Source organism: Engystomops pustulosus, chromosome 7 (genome assembly GCF_040894005.1).
Source record: "Engystomops pustulosus chromosome 7, aEngPut4.maternal, whole genome shotgun sequence".
Taxonomy (NCBI): Eukaryota; Metazoa; Chordata; class Amphibia; order Anura; family Leptodactylidae; genus Engystomops; species Engystomops pustulosus.
In genome coordinates, this window is record NC_092417.1 from 16,096,731 (window position 1) to 16,117,525 (window position 20,795).

Genomic DNA, 20,795 nt, shown 5'->3' on the forward strand with positions numbered 1-20,795 from the left:
TTCACAACTCACACACACGCGCGTGCACACAACACACACACACCTTGCACACACAACACACACAACACACACCTCGCACACACAACACACACCTCGCACACACACCACACGCACACCAGCACACACACACACCTCGCGCACACACACACACACACAACACATACAACACACACCACACGCACACCACCACACGCACAATGGTGCAGTATCGGCTAAATAGCCAGGATCTTAAAGGGAAATGCAAAGGAAGGAAAAAACGGAGGCTGCTTACTTCGCCTCCTACTACCAGGTGTTTCAATCGCAGCCTCCATCGCTCATCTCAATTAGCTTCCTGGGAGGAGAAGGTACAATCTAAGTAAAATCCTACGGAGACTACAAAGAAAAATTGAGGTCTGATTCTGGCAACCTCCCAGAGGGGAGAAATTATGTTCGTGACCTAGATTTCCGTTGATATAAAGTGAAGATCTCAAAGTGACGCTCTGCTGCTCGAGCCCAGGCAGAAAATGTATTAGGGCAGCGATGTAAAACCTCTGGGGTTAATATCAATGAGAGTCCGGGGTTCCCGGCTACTGAACTCATTTACCTCAGAAAACGAACACCACAAGCGCCGATTCTGCCGGTGATATTCACAGAACGCATCATCAGGTCGGCAGCACATCTGAGGCGTAAATATTTAATAAATAGGCCTCCTGCCTACGGCAGGGAGGCTGGAATCAAAATGGCTTCCAAGAGGCAACATGCCACAGAAGCCGCCATGACAGAAAATCAATGTGGTACATACAGCAACATACATACAAGTATATGTGTAAGGAAATCATTTTTATTCAGACATGTTTCAGTCTCATAGTCTTGAATAAAAATTCATAAGCGTTTGGCTGCGGCAGCGCAGGGGCTAACCAGCATCACTTTAGAGATAACAGCTGCACGGCCAGGCGCTGCTAAATACCAAATGAGGATTTTGTCCTGTTTGGAGGTGGCCACGTGACATCTATAAGAGGCCATTTGTTCTCCATCACTCGCCATATTGTTCTCTGTTAGCAGCCATGCATCTAAGCTTACAGGCCGCACCAGCATTGTGTGAGGAGAAAATGGCCGCCAGTAACCATTGACAATGCTTACATCTTAAACTGCCGTCACTCAGCTTTTCCAGAAGCCTGAATGGCAGATCAATGTATCTATTTCTCTCTCATTAGCTAATGGGGGCTCAAGTTATCCTACTTTCCCAGAGTACTGAATGGAAAATATCTTCATTGTAAGTTATTACGGGACCCACATGAGCTTTCCCAAATCCCTGAACAGCAAATCTATAAATCATCTAGGAGCCTTCATAGTCAAAGCAGAAATCATTACCCAGCTTTCCCAAAACCCAATATGCCTTAGCTAATGGGATATATTTAAAAGGATTTAAACCCAACTTTACCAGAATAATGTTAACGACATCTATTTAAATCTCCATCGCACCATTACGGTACTGGGATAAACTACAGGCAGTCCCCGGGTTACGTACAAGATAGGGTCTGGAGGTTTGTTCTTAAGTTGAATTTGTATGTAAGTCAGAACTGTATACTTTATAATTGTAGATCCAGACAAAAAAAAAATTGGCCCCAGTGACAATTGGAGTTTAAACATTTCTTGCTGTAATGGGACCAAGGATTATCAATAGAGCATTACAGACGCCTTACAGCTGATTATTGCAATCTGGGACTATAGTAAAGCATTCAGAAAGCTTCACCAGAGGTCAGAGGGGTCTGTCTGTAACTATGGGTTGTCTGTAAGTCGGGTGTCCTTAAGTAGGGGACCGCCTGTATTATCCAGCTTTCCCAGAATCCTTATTGGCATATACATCTATATATACCATATATACTCGAGTATAAGCCTAGTTTTTCAGCACAAAAAATGTGCTGAAAACCCAAACTCGGCTTATACTCGAGTAAAAAATGTATATCAAAACTCACCTTTCTGGCTTCCCCCGCTGCTGGCTATATACTGGGGCAGGGGGCTGGCTATATACTGGGGGTATGTGGACTGGCAGGCTATATACAGGGGGCAGGTGCTGGCTATATACTATGGGGCAGGGTCCAGCAGGCTATATACTGGGGAGGCTGTGACCAATGCGTTTCCCACCCTCCGCTTATACTCGAGTCAATAGGTTTTTCCAGGTTTTGTGGTAAAATTAGGGGCCTCGGCTTATACTTGGGTCGGCTTATACTTGAGTATATACGGTAATTTTCCTACAAAACTGGGTAACAAGAGGTATTGCTGTAACAATAGGGTGCCAGGCAACTGAATGTCAAAAATGTAGATGGAACATTAGCCAAACATCTTTTCAAAAAAGTCAAAAATTTGCAAGGGATTTTTTCTGAGGTAGATGGGAAAGGGGTTAGTGTTTTTCTTGCATGACCTTTGTCCTGTTTTAATGCCTAGTAATGCTTTAGAAAAAAACAAATTTGTGTCTGTTTTTCAGCAAGTCAGGGCCTACGAATAGGTAAAATGTGGCATCAGCTCCGGCACAGCGGGGTGCCCATGCTGACAAGGGGAGAAGAGCGGCACACAGAGCAGGGCTGGCAGCCACGTGATATGTTTGCAGTCGCACAGACAAGGAGAGGCTCTGATTGACTTGCTGCCTCAGCATCTCCTGCTCGCTGATCCAGAGGAAAAAAAACATTGGCTGTGAGGAGAAGCCAGGGCCTTGTTTGTTTTTTTGCCGTGCCAGGCGGCGGGGACACCGTGTTAGGTTAAGGAGCCACAATTGGCATGTGGGTTATGTCTGATGCGAAGAGAACACATAACGAGAACACATAATGTAGATCGATTACCAGCCAATATTCACACTCCGAATGACACGACGGCCATGATTTTTATTTACATCTCCACTACGAAATTACGGTTAACCTTATGGCGATCCAGACGCTGTAGCGAGTACTAAAGCGATGCTATCTGTGGGTTAAAATGTAAATTATCTCCAAAATTACAAAACTTATAAATCAATGTTCAAGTCATCATTGAGTCTGGATCTCTGACTGGAAATTTTTACAAAAATTGCCTCTCTTTAATTTAATGTCCAATTCATCAAAGAGCATTGATTTATGACTGGAAATTTTTACAAAAACTGCCTCTCTTTAATTTAATGTCCAAATCATCAAAGAAAATTGGATTTATGACTGGAAATTTTCGGCTTAGTTGAAGTTTTGCATTATAATTAGCCCACTAGGGGGCCCCACTTCTTTTAATGACTTATATATAAGGCCCTAGCTATACATATGAGCTGTAATAGATACCCAGGATCGAAGCCAACCATGGCCCCTATGTTTGGGACAAAAAGCGTACATGGCTACAAAATCGTTCTGAACATTTTCATCAAAAATTAGATACAGCGGAATACGGAAGACAGATTTTGAGACACATTTAGTAGTACGCCATGATCAATTATTTGGCTAAAGTTTAACAAGGGCCCGACAGTCTCAGAGAAGAAGCCTTTATTCCTGAATGAATTGTTCCTCCACGACTATCCCTTCAGAGAGATGCCTCCATGACCTTGTGAAGGTCACCTCGTCCTCTACACAGGACCTCGAGGAGCAAAGATGACAGTGAACAGATGCATAATAAAGCAATTTTACCAGATGCCTAGAGGGCAGTTGGGGACCATGTGAGAAGCCCTCCCATAGCCGGGGGGTAAACTTCACCCACTGCACACATCCCATTCACACAGTGCCTCTTTTCACAGCTCATGCCAGCACAGGGCTGGGCAGGCGCTGAGATACAAGTGGACAGCTGCCTCTCAGCTGCCGCCTGTCACTGCTCCTACATCTATTAGAAAAACACAAAACCTGTCTATTTAACACCCTCAAGGAGTTAACCCCTCACCTGCCATGACCATATAGGTGAAAAAAAAAAAGCTTCTTTACGATACCTCATGAGCCCAAACACAATACGACCAAAAAAGACCTCGTGTAATAATACTCTAGTTAATGCTCAGATATGATTAACTAAAAAAGGTCAAACCCAGAAATATTTATTATATTTCATACAATTCTGAAAAAAATTGAGAGGAAATTTCTTCAGGCTTGTAATCAACTAAAGCTGAAAATTTTGTGGGGTTAAAATGGCTCCCTCATGTAGACAGAGGGTCGATCAGAGTTTACCTCAGCTACCTGGACTCTTGTCAACATCGAGCAGAGGACGGACGGGGGAATATTACAGAAAAGTGTAATCACATCTATATTTTTAGATGCCAAATAGAGTTACCCTTTAAGACTTGTACAGTAAATATTTGCCCCCTCAACCTCAGCACACTGTTTGCCATCTTGGAAAGGTCTCTCTCTCCAGGGGATTAGATATGTAGAACAATATACTTTTTCGATGATGACAGACATTATTTTTGGTGTAGACAACTCATAAAGAAGTCTTGTAAGTGACACAGGATAGGTGATAGACTTTAGCAGTAATTCGGCAGCTCACCCAATGAGCAAGTTCACAAGTATTTTTCGAGTAAACACAATGGACCTCATATCCAAGGCAGATCAGACAATGGTGAGCATTGTGTTCAAAACTGACTGGAAATTTTTGTTAATCCGGCATCTGTTAATCCAGCAACTGCTGAGGACCACGAAATACCCTAGAAAATACCAAAGATTTCTTCAATTTGGATTTCTGACATATCTCTTAAAGGGGGGTCTCCAGCACTGTATAAATAAAGTTTATTGAAGAATTAACAGGATGAACTTGTGTTTTTTTTGACACACTGAACCAAAAACATCTGAAAAATCTTTGGATCGCATAGTAAAATGAAAATGAAACTTATATTTGGATTGGCTGGTGAGGCCCCTAGAGAGTATTTTGATCCTATAGTAAGTTTCAATAAACTTTATTCATACACTTATCTGTTTGGATAATTTTTTGGGGGTTGGTAGCAAAGATGTGTTTGCAGATATAGCAGTTTCTTCAAAAAGTGCCAAGAGCTGATGATTTTGTGTTTTACACCAGAAGTAAAAAAGGGGAACTAAGTTGCATGCTGCATACATGCACTAAGGCCTCGCACAACACCGCTTCCTCTGCTAAGGGGTGGGGGAGGGCCGGAGCGTACACTTACACTGGGCCACAGGATGACACTTTAATAGCGCACATACTACAAGATTATGATACACATATCAGGTGCCAAGATCTACCAAATACTTGACCATTACCGGCATCCTTACAGTTGGGTGAGGGGCTCAGGGCCTGGTGTGTACATAAATCATAGGTTATAGAATTATTATATCCCAAATGAATGTCTCAAAAAAAGGATGACCCGTTGTGGCTATTTAGATGGTTTAGGAACCTACACGGAACCACTGGGTCTTCTCTGCATAGATTCAATGGTCTTATGGACTTGGGGCCCCAAAAATGTGTGGCAATCATATCTATATATCAAAATTTTCACCCAAGCTTAAAAATCTTAAATTGTGTATAGAAAGAAATCAACCAAGACAAGTAATGTGACTAGAAAATAGTGGAGGTATCTGCAGAGGATGCAACTAAAGACCCATCCAAAGTATTCACATGAGACCTAACCAATTGAGTCCTGACTAGGGTAACTAAAATGTCCATTAGAACCCCACTGGAAGTAGCCACAAAGGAGGCAACACAGATTTAATGAAGTAAATGCATTCGATGAAGCCAATGGTGACCCAACTAATGCAGCTACATATCCATAGTAGACTGGGTGGAAGTACCTTCATAGGATATAACAAAAAGCCAACCAAGAATATACCTGATGAGATGTAGAATTGGTGACCCAATTATCGTAAACTATTTACTAGAGTCCCAGTAGAAGTATGTGCATGGGATGTACCGAAGGATGGCCCAACTAAATTATCTGCATGAGATGTAACCAATGGAGCTCCATAAAGAGAAATTATATAGATCATATCAGCATGTGACCAATGGAGATCCAATAAACACAACCACAAAGTATATAATCAATAAAAATTTGATGAAGTCTTACTCAACTTAGATCTAACAAACATGTCTGCCAGGGTCACTAGAGACGGACTGAGCTAAGTACATAGGATATAAACAAGGGAGACCCAACATCGGTATCGACATACAGCATTACCAATGGTGACCAAAAAAAGATAAAACTGCCTTAAACACAACAGATGAATCTACAGAAGTCTTACCCAACGGAGATCTAAAAAACATGTCTGTATGGGTCACTAGAGAAGCGGACTGAAGTAACTACATACAATGGACACCCAACAAACGTATTGGCATAGAGCATTACCACTGATGACCAAACAGCTACAACGACCTTAAGTATAATGGATGGATATATCTGCAGACCTTTTCCTCAACTGAGATGTAACAAACATGTCTGCATAGGTCACAGGAGACCCAAACTGACACTACATAGGACATATCCAAGGGAGACCCAACAAACGTATCGGCATATAGCATTATTAACGGTGGCCCAACAGATATATCTACCTTAAATAAAACCAATGGATATATCTACAGAAGTCTACTGAGATCCAACAAACATAACTGCATTCTAAAAACCAGAGTCAGATACGAAGAATATTTCCAGGAAAACCATAGCATAGCATAGCATAGCATGAAAAATCCAAAAAAGTCGCAGCCAAAAATTATGGAATTTAAAAAAAAACTCCCTAAAAAAGGCAAAAAAAAATCCATTCCGCGAAGACACAATGATCCAATAATAATTTGTGGATATATACAGAGCAAACATTGTCACCAATCAGATGCTTGCTTTCATTATCCTTGATGACCTATGACCACACGTGTCATTCATTTATAACATGTGTGAGCACTGTATGACCTCATACCTCCATGTGCTGCTCATTAAAACCAAGATTATCCAAGGAAAACTTTGGCCATATAAGACAGATGCCCCTACCCCCAATCAGTTGAAGGTTTCACAATTATCCAAAATTTACTTCATGTCCACGACAAATATATATGAGCTCCACATTTGATCGAGCAATGGTGGGATTGTTTCACCAATGCAAGCTACAAAATTTTCAACAAAATTCACACACACAAAAAAAGAGCAATTTTGTACAGTAAAAAGGTGGTGGTGAAAACTACAAAGAGGCAACCAAGGGACGATGGAAACGACCGCTGCCAGCCTATCCATACATTTACATAGAAGTTCCTCTTTTGTCGGAATGGAAAATTTTTTAATCTCTCTTTACACTTTTGACAAAATCCACTTGACTGATCCTCGGCACCATCGGTTTCAATTATACAGAGCTCAGTAACACCTCACACCTCCCACATCCATGTTTCACTTCCCCGGATATAACACAGGTTGAGCAACCAAACCACGTGCGGGCATGTGTATATATTAGATAGCACAACCCATGCTCGACAACTACAGGCTGTGACACGAATGAGTCTGTGCCGTAGAGGAATCACCTCGTAACTGGAGTCTATGGCTTCGAATCTGGTGGTGGCTACGAGGAGGACCTGCAACCTGCATAGGACTTGGTTTCTCGATTTTTGTAAATGTTATATCCCAACTTTAATAAATGACCCCTGATGCTATGGTCCTACACAAGTACAGCCAGAGGACATCGTAAGACATGGCACGTAGCTTCTAGGGTACACGTACCACTGGTAAGAACCTAGGCCAGTGATGGCGAACCTTTTAGAGGCCGAGTGCCCAAACTACAACCAAGACCCACTTATTTGTCGGAAAGTGCCAACACAGAAATGTAATTTGTGATTTATACTCCCTGCTCTGTCACAGTTTTCATTGATACCAGCGCCTGAGGACACCAATAAAGCAGAAAATAGTCCCAGGTAGCGCTGTCACTTTAAAATAGCTCTGTGCACAGCAAGTCCTGGGCTGTCTGGGACTGCAGGAAGATACCCGGAGTCATCTCTGGTGATGGCCTGAGTGCCCACAGAAAGGGCTCTGAGTGCCACCTCTGGCACCAGTGCCATAGGTTCGCCACCACTGACCTAGGCCATAGGGTACTGGGACTGGATGACAATCTACAGAACCTAGTTAGACTATAATGACTATAGGTAGGCTGTAGTTCCTGCCCCAATAGGTAAGTTTTTTTGAATTGTTACAAAAAAGATAAGATATAGAGAAGATCCTGACAACCATATGCGTCTCTAAGTCAGTGCCTGGATGAAATGCCGGTGACAGTAGTTATGGTGGGTGGGAGTGAGGCTACAGTTTTCAGGATTTGGGAAGTTGGGCGCAGGATATGATCTCTGTTACAATAAGGAAACATGGTTCTTGAGGACTATAAACAAGACGTTGCGTTTCCTGGCCTCATCCTGGCTTGTCTTCCCTCGTCAACCCCCCACACCACCACCCAGAGGAGCCAAGGGACTTGTCGTAAGCCAAAGCCGGGTGACCCCGTAGGGTATAAAACGAGAGGCCTTGCCGGCGAGATTAGGCTCCTGAACTGTATACCATAAGCCATGCCTTATAAGGAGCTCGTGTACAATCTTTTCAGCTAGTGCTAATGACGAGACCCTTAAGCCTGCAGATTGTGCTGGCTGTAGACGGGGAAGAGAGGAAAAAAAAAAAAAGAAGCAAGACGTACTTACAAGCAAGGAGCCACGATGACTGTCTTTCCCGGCCTTCTTCCTTCGGGAAGTGGCCCCGGAGACTTGAGCAAGAAGGGGGAGTGCGGAGCTTGAGGAGTAGAAGAAGAAGTGGCCTCTCGGTCTCCGTCTCTTCAAGCCAAAAGGACCAGTGAAGAAGAAGAAGTGTCCCCAGTTTGTCACTAAACAGTGTGGAAGGCGTCCCCCCCCACCACCACACACACTCACACAGCTTGTCCTGAGTGACAGAGAGGACCTCTGCCGTCAGCGGGTAAAGGGCAGTGACAGATGTAAGGAGGGGGGCTGCTGTATGTGTGTGAGAGGAGGGTATGGTTTGAGGGGGAGGGAAGGGGATGCCTCCTGCCTTAAAAACAGCTGTTGAAAAGAAAGCCGCTGAGTTGATTTCCTTTCCAGTGACTTTAACTGGTCCCTCCCCCTCCCCAGTCGCAGAAGTCTTTAACCAACAATTAAAACTTCTGAAACAAACAAAAAAAAGAAAGATTGTATTTTTACATCAAACTGCAATTTTGGAGATTGCGGCAACCATAGGGAATAAGTGAACATGGCCAACACTCAAATCGAGGTGGCCCCCAGCCCTACAAATTGATATCCTCCCCTCCTTCTCTTACATTAAACACATACCCTAGAGACAATTTTGCCTGAAGCTAATTACCCCACCAGGATGTCTTTTGGACAGTGGAAATTTAGCACCTCTGGCCTTGGTGGGAAATTAGACGGTAATGAGCTGCAGAACCACCCAAAGGAAGTTCTGTCAATCAATTGAAGTATTGGTCTGATGACGTCATGCGAGAAAAAAAAATTACATCCTTAAAAGGGGGCACGTGAATTTTTTGTGCAATCAAACTGAATTTAAAAACATGTATGTGTTTTCTCAGGAAGATTAGGTGAAAACCACCCAGACCACTAGGCATAACACTACATATAGTAATGGTGTCCCTCATGACTCCAAGACAACAATCCAGGAAGGCCTTCAAACCTTCTGAGAAGGTAACTAAATGATGGGGGGGGCAGAAGTTTGCTTCAAACACTCCTAAGAATCTGGTGTATGACGAAGGACATCACAGAGGACCTGTTGGTGGTGTATGGGAATTATTTTATGGGCCCTGCCTGGTGGTCGATGATCTCCTACAGCTGTCTAGGTTGTCACTTGCAGTCATGAGAAGGAGGATGGCACGTACAGAGAGTCATCTATAATGATCGGCTTTGAAGGTATGCCGGTGATGGATTATCTTACTACTGCTCCGTGCCACGAAATGTTACAGAATACCCTTTCTGCCGAGCAGACAGCCGTACAATAGCGCGATAGACTGGCGAGAAGGACAATACAATGTGGGGGCCAAGGGATAAGTTATTTAGAATCTAAAAAACGCCAAAAAAGACTTCTTACTTGGATCTTCAATACAGAGACTGATATCTAAGGAGGTCGGGATACTATATAGAGTTCTTGAGGAAATAGGAAGGACATCTCCACATTCTTCTTGGGTGCAAAACTGATGAGGACGTATCATTTTACTTATTTTGGGACATATTTTGCTCTCTTTTTATTATTTAATTTTGGGTGGAGGTTGAATTGGTGTTATGTCCAAGTTATGTCCAAGAAGATCTACAATGAGATACATGACCTGTTCAACAGTGGTCATGGAAGTGTCTAGGTGATCTTCATTCAGTCAACAATCCTCAAAAGATCCTAGATTATTTTGTCTGAAATATATTTATAGTTGGCCCAGGAGACCCTACATATGGTCAACCTGTTTGGCATCAAGTTTAAAGACGGAGAGACGTCCATGTGAATATTTTTCATAATGGTTGGCCAAAATGGTAACTATATTCGACAGAGGACTTCAGAATGAAGCCTACAAACACAATCTTCAGGCTGTAGGTGAGGTCTTCTCTCCCTCATGCTCCCACGGCTCTCACCACAGGAAATTTTCAGACATAAGGTGGAATGAAGGAGATTACCCTATCTAATCCTTTCCCTTATTTATCACTGTTCTGGAGGAAAAAGGGGCCCACTTAGACAGTGTCCCACACACACAGGGTGTCTAGAGGTCATCTAATGAAAACAGCCACTTGCTGTCCTGATGGAGTGTACATTGGCCAGGGCCACAGATAGGACCTGATAAGGCCCAGACAAGGGACTGGCTCTAGGTGTGAAAGACAGTGATTAGACACAGAAGGGGACTGTGCATATAGCAGATGAGGTTAATCCCTCATACGAGGCTTAGTAAGGAAACAGAAGAGGATGCAGACCTGAAAATCCTCATGTCAGTAAAATCTGTGACCCAAAACATATCCCATTAGGAAACAAGCATCATGAACTCTCCTCTAGACTCAGCCAGAAGGAATGGCACCTAGTCAATCATCAACGTGGAGAGAACTCAAACGGCCCCCGTGTCAGGTCCATCTCTAGTTCAAGTAATAGGCTGGAGTCCAATAGGAAATATTCTATAGCTATTGTACAGGGTCACGAGAAGTTTTTGTATTGCTCTATGTGTTCTTTGCCTTAGCCTGTCCTCCGTCTAGTGTCATGTGTAGGACTCAACAAAGGCAGTCCTTCCATGTGCATTTCTCGAGTAGTCCTGTCACTTGTGATCCACGTCTCACATAGTCCTCAGTGACAGCAGTGTTCCTCACCTTAGGCAAGCCTAAGTGACTGCAGTCTTTCCTCATGTGTTCCTCACCTTAGGCAAGCCTAAGTGACTGCAGTCTTTCCTTGTGTGTTCCTCACCTTAGGCAAGTCTAAGTGACTGCAGTCTTTCCTCGTGTGTTCCTCACCTTAGGCAAGCCTAAGTGACTGCAGTATTTCCTCGTGTGTTCCTCACCTTAGGCAAGCCTAAGTGACTGCAGTCTTTCCTCGTGTGTTCCTCACCTTAGGCAAGCCTAAGTGACTGCAGTCTTTCCTCGTGTGTTCCTCACCTTAGGCAAGCCTAAGTGACTGCAGTCTTTCCTCGTGTGTTCCTCACCTTAGGCAAGCCTAAGTGACTGCAGTCTTTCCTCGTGTGTTCCTCACCTAAGGCAAGCCTAAGTGACTGCAGTCTTTCCTCATGTGTTCCTCACCTAAGGCAAGCCTAAGTGACTGCAGTCTTTCCTCGTGTGTTCCTCACCTTAGGCAAGCCTAAGTGACTGCAGTCTTTCCTCGTGTGTTCCTCACCTTAGGCAAGCCTAAGTGACTGCAGTCCTTCACCTTAGGCAAGCCTAAGTGACTGCAGTGTTTCCTCATGTGTTCCTCACCTTAGGCAAGCCTAAGTGACTGCAGTCTTGATATGGGTGTTCCCTGCCTTAGACAGTCCTTTAAGACTACAGTCCAGTTATCCCAGAACCATACTAAAGTCAGTCGTTCAATGTGTGATCCTTTCCTTACATAGACGAGACAGGACTGATGTTGCCGAGGACTGTTTCTCTCCTTAGTCTGGCCTAACTGACTGCACTCTTGCGTTTCCTGTCTTAGAGACTGTCCTTTACAACGATTCTGTCATGAGTTACCCTTGCATTATTCAGTCCTCTGCTGTCCTGGCACGTGTATTTATTGCCTTAAGGATAGTTTATGGCAAGGAACGCACTTGCAAAGACTGCAGTCACCATGAACTGTCTACAGCCAGGACTACACTTGCCAAGACTGCATCAAGAAGGTCCTCAATGACCGTAATCTTGGTTTTTGTGTCCCTCGTCAGTCCTTGACAACTGTAGATCTACGGAGTGTTTCTTGCGTTAGACCATCCTCAGTATCTGCAGTCCTCCTACCTATGGGTTTCTTGCCGTAGTCAGTCTTTGCGTAGTCCTCGGTAATCGCACTCTTGCCATGTGTGTTGCCTTAGACAGTCCTCGGTGACTACAGTCCCTGAAGAAGCTCATAGACTCTGAGCAGAAGTGAGACTTTCACGATTCTCTCATCCCCATCTCCCACGTGAAACCACATCAGTGTCTCTTCATATTACTGTCAGTGAAGAGCGGAGTCTATGGTTTCCCTGTTCATTTTCGATAGTCCCTGCTCCTCTATCGGGACTGTAGTTGGTATTTGTCTGTGAGATGGCGCAAAACACTGACACTCACAAAAAAGTGACTGATGAAAATTAAATGGAACTACAAATCCCAGAAGAAGCAACTCCGATTATCCAAATTCCGATTCCACAAGGGGATGGCGGGGAGATAGTTCCATGGAATGCCAAGGATCTATAGTATCGTCAACATAGACTTATGGTGTACCGTTCCTTTAAGGCCAAAGTCACAAGTCGTGGCACGAGCCTCACGTTGTGATACAGCAGTGTTTCTGGACACGCAGCAATGTCATTTTCTTCTCTCATTTTCCTTCAACGGAAACCACGAGAGTATTTCATTTCCAGCCCTCGGAGCTGACTGAGCCTCTATTGTTCGTGGCTGAGCAGTGGTGTGTGTATTGTGTGCGTGCGCCCGACTGCAAGCTCTGAGCTGTAGGGACCTGAGATCCTATTCAAGCTCAGGTATCAGCTTTCTCTGCCCAGAACTAGTCTCCAGCCCTGCTCTAAGATAAACCTGCCAAGCATACTAGAATATGTGCACAGCAGAACAGTGAGTGCAGCTCTGGGGTGTAATACAGGATGTAACTCAGGATCAGTACAGGATAAGTAATGTCCTGTATGTACACAGTGACTGCACCAGCAGCAGAATAGTGAGTGCAGCTCTGGGGTATAATACAGGATGTAACTCAGGATCAGTACAGGATAAGTAATGTCATGTATGTACACAGTGACTGCACCAGCAGCAGAATAGTGAGTGCAGCTCTGGGGTATAATACAGGATGTAACTCAGGATCAGTACAGGATAAGTAATGTCATGTATGTACACAGTGACTGCACCAGCAGAATAGTGAGTGCAGCTCTGGGGTATAATACAGGATGTAACTCAGGATCAGTACAGGATAAGTAATGTCATGTATGTACACAGTGACTGCACCAGCAGCAGAATAGTGAGTGCAGTTCTGGGGTATAATACAGGATGTAACTCAGGATCAGTACAGGATAAGTAATGCCATGTATGTACACAGTGACTGCACCAGCAGCAGAATAGTGAGTGCAGCTCTGGAGTATAATACAGGATGTAACTCAGGATCAGTACAGGATAAGTAATGTCATGTATGTACACAGTGACTGCACCAGCAGCAGAATAGTGAGTGCAGTTCTGGGGTATAATACAGGATGTAACTCAGGATCAGTACAGGATAAGTAATGTCATGTATGTACACAGTGACTGCACCAGCAGAATAGTGAGTGCAGCTCTGGGGTATAATACAGGATGTAACTCATTACACCATGGGATGTGTCAAGCTTTGTTGGGCCCCCTTCTTACAGTTCAAGAAATGTTGGGGGAGAGGAAGCTAAAATATTGCTATGTGAGTCTCGTGACAGAATTGAAACTGGACTGGGTTCTTGTCGTCCTTTCATTAACCCATTGTTGCCATTTAACCCCTTATAGATAGCTACTTTTGTTGGAATGTAAAATGACATCATCAGGTGTATTTATCACACGCCCCTCGCTAATAGAGAACATTATTGATCACGAACCCCCTCAAAAAATTGCAACGCAACACGGCTGCATATAAATCGCCAGTGTTATTCTGGCCACAGATCTAGAGAGATGTCCTGGTGTGACCCCTCTACTGCAAGCTAAAAACGGCCGCTGGGCTCTGCCAAACCCGAAACTCACTACATTCCCTACACCCAAGGTTAGGGGTGCAGTGATTGGCACAGGACCTCTGGGGGTTTCTATAAAAGACCGCAGCATGCGGCGGAGGTTGCCACAAAGAGAGCAATGTACATCAGGGGTCGGAGAAGGGATTCATTTGCTGGATAAGTGAAGGAGGAGGAGGAGGACGAGGAGGAGGAGGAGGAGGGGGGGGGGGGCTCTCAGCTGTTGTGGGGCCGGCGCTGTTATGGACGCGGGGAGGCACATGTGGAATAGAACGTAATGTTCTGGTTGAGGAATAATCCACCAGAGCTTCAGATTGATGTAATTGGGCCAGACGGTTAAGAGGGGAGTGAAAAAAATGTGACAATCGCTTATACTTACGCGGCCAAATTGTGACGCGCGACCACCACCTTACCCTGTCCAAGGACTACAATCCCCCCAGCAGAAGAAGATCATGACATCTTACACAGCAAGGACCAGCATAGGAAATACAAAAATTCTAGAGGTTCCAAAAAAATAAAATAAAATATAAACTGGGTCCAGAGGTAACAAACAGAGAAGTCGTGAGCCATGATGTGTCCCGGGATATCACCACAACCACCACGACATCTATATGATATTAATAGAGGAGCTGTGTTTAGCGCAAAAGATCTAAAAATACACAAGAGCTGGCGGGGAAAATTTCATCATTCCCTGTGGTTGGTCTTGAGTATTTGTAGGTCGTAATCTCTCGTGTTTCTACTCCATTAATAGAAGGGATCTCCTACCAAGAACCCTCAAACCATCAGAAGACCAACAGGACACAAAGCCAAATGGCACAAAAAGTATTAGCGCCCTCTGCTTAGAGAGTCCATGGGCATAGTCCAGTGGTCAACTCCACAACATTAAAATCAAAAAAGTTGCAACCATCATCTTAATTTTAAAAGGGAACCTACCACCACGGGTGGTAGGTGGATGTATGGGACGTGAGAATAGCCCTTTTTAAAGCTAATCCTCACGTCCCCGCTATCGTTTTAAAACTTTAATACCCTAATATGTCAATTTTCTTAAGCGGCTACTGGGGCGTGGAGTAGCCGGACATAAGGCTACACGTCGCAGCTACTCCACGCCCCAGTAGCCTCTTTGCTCCTCCTACCCCTACATCTTCGGTGCGCAGCCACCCCTCTACTGCGCAGAACTCCGGCTTCTCGGAAGTGGGCGCGCAGCCAGGAGGAGGTACACGTCAAAGATCTCTGGGTAGGAGGAGAAAAGAGGCTACTGGGGCGTGGAGTAGCTGCGACGTGTAGCCTCATGTCCGGCGACTCCACGCCCCAGTAGCCGCTTAAGAAAATTTACATATTAGGGTATTAAAGTTTTAGAAAGATAGCGGGACGTGAGGATTAGCTCTAAAAAGGGCTATCCTCACCTCCTATACATCCACCTACCACCCGATCTACCTTTATAGGTTGAATCGTGGTGGTAGGTTCCCTTTAAAGTTATATTATTGGATGGCCACTTGAAGACAAAACAAAGCTCCGAGATTGAACTTACTGGCTCCAACATCTGAAGTATTTAGATCTAGACAATCGAGGTGAAACCACAATGACGAGAGGCTCCCGTAGAAGGACATGTCCTTAAAGGGAACCTGTCACCAGGAGACCCATTTTTAGCCCTCCCCAGTCCCCACAGAGCATAGTACATACACTGCCAAAGTGGTTTTGTATTAAAAATTGGTTTTACAGAAAAAAAGATATGTTATATTGTACCTTTCATTAGCATCTGCTGTGTGACTAGGCAGTTGCCCACTGGGAGGGGCTGGAAAGGAGCAGTTCCCCCCCAACCTTGGGAAACAGCTACTCCATGTGACCTTTTCAAATATATGAAAACACCCATCACTGGGCTTAGCGACGCCCCCTGCTCCTCTACAGCCAATCCCGAGTGTGGGGAGTTATTCATATATTTGAAAAGGTCACATAGGGGTGGGGGGGGGGGGGACTGCTCCTTTCCAGCCCCTCCCAATTGGCAACTGCCTAGTCACACAGCAGATGCTAATGAAAGGTACAATATAACAGATCTTTTTTTCTGTAAAACCTATTTTTAATACAAAAACACTTTGGCAGTGTATGTACTATGCTCTGTGGGGACTGGGGGAGGGCTAAAAATGGGTCTCCTGGTGACAGGTTCCCTTTAAAGGTGGATTTATGGAACCACAAAGGTATAAAAAGAAAAGGGGCAACCAAAATATGGAGAGGCTCCCATGGAAGGACATGTTATCGAAGGTGGATTCATGGAACCACAATGGTCTAAAGATGACCTATGAGCCCGGGAGGTAGTCTAGATCTTTCACAAAGGAATGATTTGGACCCATGGAGACACAATAAAGAGGGGTTCTATTAGAATTCTATGTTATTGAAGGCGAATCCATGGGGCCACAGAGGTACAATACAGACCTCCTGACTGAGAAGCAGCCTACATTCCTGATCTTTAAAATAGAAATGTTTGGGACCCATGTGAACAGGTGCCCCCCCCCCCCCCCCCGCCTTTTTTGGACCTCAGAGAATCTGAATGATCTTGTAGTGTCTGGAGCTACAGTTGTTTCACCTGTCTACTCTTTAGAAGTAAACACAAGTCCTAATGATTCCCTTTCCGATACTCCCCGCTACCTTTTCGACAACTTACAAAAAGATGCAACCAAAGTCATAATTATCGCGAGGTGGTTCGATCGTTACCTGGAGCTTATTCCCGAGATCTCTGCTCATCATTCAAGGGAAGCGGGGAAAATAAAATGTCCACAAGGAATATCTGGAAGAGAAGAAACGTATAGAGTCAGCGGTGTTACAAATCGCTGTGGGGTTTACACAAAGCGAGAGGCAACTATGTGGAGATATGGTTTAATTGGAATAAAAAAAAGCTGCCTGCGAGGACAATGTCCAATATTCCTGAGCTGGGGACACCGTGAAATACCCTCAATACGGACATTGTTACACAATGTTAGACATGGTCCACCGGAACCATTAAAGGTCTCACACCAGTGTCCTCGTGAAAGAGGAGGCATGGAAGTATTGGGAAGGAATGTCATCGCTGGACCTGGGTTCCTCAGAGCAGAAAGCATTAGAGCGTAATTACGAGTAACATGTGGAAAGTATTGATTTCAAGCAAGGACACAGTCCTCCGCTATAAGGGACGCTCAGTATTAAAGGGAGTGTGTCCAAAGTATTGACCATGCAAAAATTAGACACAGTGGGGGTCATTTGCTAAGGGCCCAATTCGCGTTTTCCCGACGTGTTACCCGAATATTTCCGATTTGCGCCTATTTTCCCTTTATTGTCCCGGGATTTTGGCGCACGCGATCGGATTGTGGCGCATCGACGCTGGCATGCACGTGACGAAAATTGGGGGGGCGCGGCCGAACGAAAACCCGACGGATTCGGAAAAACCGCTACATTTAAAAAAAATAAAAATCTGTCGCGGAGCTTGCACTTAACTTCACTCAGCTCGGCTCGGTGAACTCCAGTGCGTTACGATGCTCTTCAGCGCATGGACGGCGGAGGAACTATGATTCCCGGCCGGACCCGAATCCACCGCAGAGAACGCGCCGCTGGATCGCGAATGGACCGGGTAAGTAAATCTGCCCCAGTGTAGGTAGGAGCCCCCGGAGGGCAATTTAATTATATCTTCTGTAAGTTGTTAGTACTAACAGGACTTTATAGTCCAAGATTATATCTGGGGGCGTGTCCTCACACTGCTGTGCTCTCCGCACCGGACTGCTCTACAGCCTCCCTGCCCTGACTGACTGCTAAAGTAGTCAAAGAGAAGCCTACTAGGCTGATAAAAGGGGGGGAGGTATGTAGACCAGGTTGATGCAGGAAGCTCAGAGCACAGCAGTGTGAGGACACACCCCTATTGCACCCACAAGAGGCTGAAATATTCTATCAAATGTTTCACAGTTCTACAGCAAGTAACACATGTCTGATTACACAGATCTCCAGGAACAATACCCAACTCTGTCTCAAGTTTTATGTGGTCAAACCCTGCTGATCGACCCCTTAAAAATCTTCCAGCCAACCAAATAAAACTAACCACCTAAGGAACAACAGCTTACACGTGGTCACAGAGTCACCAGTAACTCAAAGAAGCCGAGAGGTAATAAACAAAATAACCAGACAAGAAGAGGTTACAATCAGGCCTACTGTCGAGAAGAAGTCTTCAGAGGCTTTGGGCAGATAATTTCATAATCATTGCTCAAAAAACATACACCACAAATCTGAAGTAAGTTGACTTGTGTTGGACTGGACAAGTCCATAAAATAACCATACGAACTATACAATAATTTTGGCAAGAGTGATCACAAATTTGAGGTTACAGGAACCGTATCAAATTTGGTCAAGTTGTTTCCCCACGTTCAAACAAGTAGAAGGCCTTCACGGTACCATCACTGGTCATGGTCCGAGGCTTACAACAGCTGAAACCATTCCCTATATCTTTCATGTTATACCCCATGACTGATAAGTATCTAGAGAGTCTCTGAAGAAGGTCCAAGCTAATGGCCACTAGTTAGTCTCTCTCGCTCCTACACCTGTCAGTGATTACGGGCTCCGGGAAGATCTCCCTGACATATGGCTTCCGAGCGTGTTTATACTTTTTGGTAAGCGATGGTAAGCACTGGCGTCTGCACAGTACTGTTACTCATCCTGAAAGAAGTCAAAGCAGATGGCTCTCTGACTCAAAACAGTGGTGTAGACTCCGAGCATGGAGCCGAGGAGCCGTGGTCTCTGCTTATTACTCCTTATGTTATGTATAAGAAACAAAGAGCGAATTATACCAAACACAATGTCACGGCATGTATACAGCGCTTCTTACATACTCATACACCGGCATCCAGAGGGGACGCATGACCCCACCGCCCGGCACACAGCCGGCTAAATTGGATAGAATTTGTTACCATGGGCTGACTAGCGGCAAAACATCTTGTATCTACCGGCTAAGAGTGAATAAGAGGGATGAGTTTTACATGTAGGTCAACAGAGGTCATCGTCACACTGCACAGAGAGCAATAATTATCCTATTCACTGCAATAGGATTATCATCAGGTAACAGCTCACATCTAGCTCTAAGCAGAGGGGTTACCCTACAGCCACAACACAGAGACCGCATCACAACGTGCAGGATTATAGGAGCTATAGTGCTGTACATAGGGGGCAGTATTATAGTAGTTATATTCCTGTACATAGGAGGCAGTATTATAGTAGTTATATTCCTGTACATAGGGGCAGTATTATAGTAGTTATATTCCTGTACATAGGGGGCAGTATTATAGTAGTTATATTCCTGTACATAGGGGGCAGTATTATAGTAGTTATATTCCTGTACATAGGGGGCAGTATTACAGTAGTTATATTCTTGTACATAGGGGATAGTATTATAGTAGTTATATTCTTGTACATAGGGGATAGTATTATAGTAGTTATATTCTTGTACATAGGGGGCAGTATTATAGTAGTTATATTCCTGTACATAGGGGGCAGTATTATAGTAGTTATATTCCTGTACATAGGGGGCAGTATTATAGTAGTTATATTCTTGTACATAGGGGGCAGTATTATAGTAGTTATATTCTTGTACATAGGGGCAGTATTATAGTAGTTATATTCCTGTACATAGGGGGCAGTATTATAGTAGTTATATTCCTGTACATAGGGGGCAGTATTATAGTAGTTATATTCTTGTACATAGGGGGCAGTATTATAGTAGTTATATTCTTGTACATAGGGGGCAGTATTATAGTAGTTATATTCTTGTACATAGGGGCAGTATTATGGTAGTTATATTCCTGTACATAGGAGGCAGTATTATAGTAGTTATATTCCTGTACATAGGGGGCAGTATTATAGTAGTTATATTCCTGTACATAGGGGGCAGTATTATAGTAGTTATATTCTTGTACATAGGGGACAGTATTATAGTAGTTATATTCTTGTACATAGGAGCAGTATTATAGTAGTTATATTCTTGTACATAGGGGGCAGTATTATAGTAGTTATATTCCTGTACATAGGTGGCAGAATTATAGTAGTTATATTCCTGTACATAGGGGGCAGTATTATAGTAGTTATATTCCTGTACATAGGGGGCAGTATTATAGTAGTTATTGTCTTCTACATAGGGGGCAGTATTACAGTAGTTATATTCTTGTACATAGGGGGCAGTATTATAGTAGCTATATTCTTGTACATAGGGGGCAGTATTATAGTAGCTATATTCTTGTACATAGGGGGCAGTATTATAGTAGCTATATTCTTGTACATAGGGGGCAGTATTATAGTAGCTATATTCTTGTACATAGGGGGCAGTATTATAGTAGCTATATTCTTGTACATAGGGGGCAGTATTATAGTAGTTATATTCTTGTACATAGGGGGCAGTATTATAGTAGTTATATTCTTGTACATAGTGGGCAGTATTATAGTAGTTATATTCTTGTACATAGTGGGCAGTATTATAGTAGTTATATTCCTGTACATAGAGGGCAGTATTATAGTAGTTATATTCCTGTACATAGGGGGCAGTAT

General features: G+C 44.0%; 1 protein-coding gene across 8 annotated transcripts in view; it reads right to left on the reverse strand.

The window, feature by feature from the left end:
- Positions 1-20,795, reverse strand: part of MEF2D (myocyte enhancer factor 2D) — a 121,636-nt gene that overhangs the window by 55,743 nt on the left and 45,098 nt on the right. For 5 of the 8 annotated variants that reach the window (XM_072114914.1, XM_072114916.1, XM_072114921.1 and 2 more), the window contains one exon: positions 16,956-17,028. The exons of 1 other annotated variant lie outside the window; for it this stretch is intronic. The gene's annotated coding sequence lies outside the window, so the exon portion shown is untranslated. Of the gene's footprint in view, positions 1-8,564; positions 8,884-16,955; positions 17,029-20,795 lie in introns of those variants that run through there. 2 more of the 8 variants (XM_072114917.1, XM_072114919.1) reach the window with 2 other exon arrangements.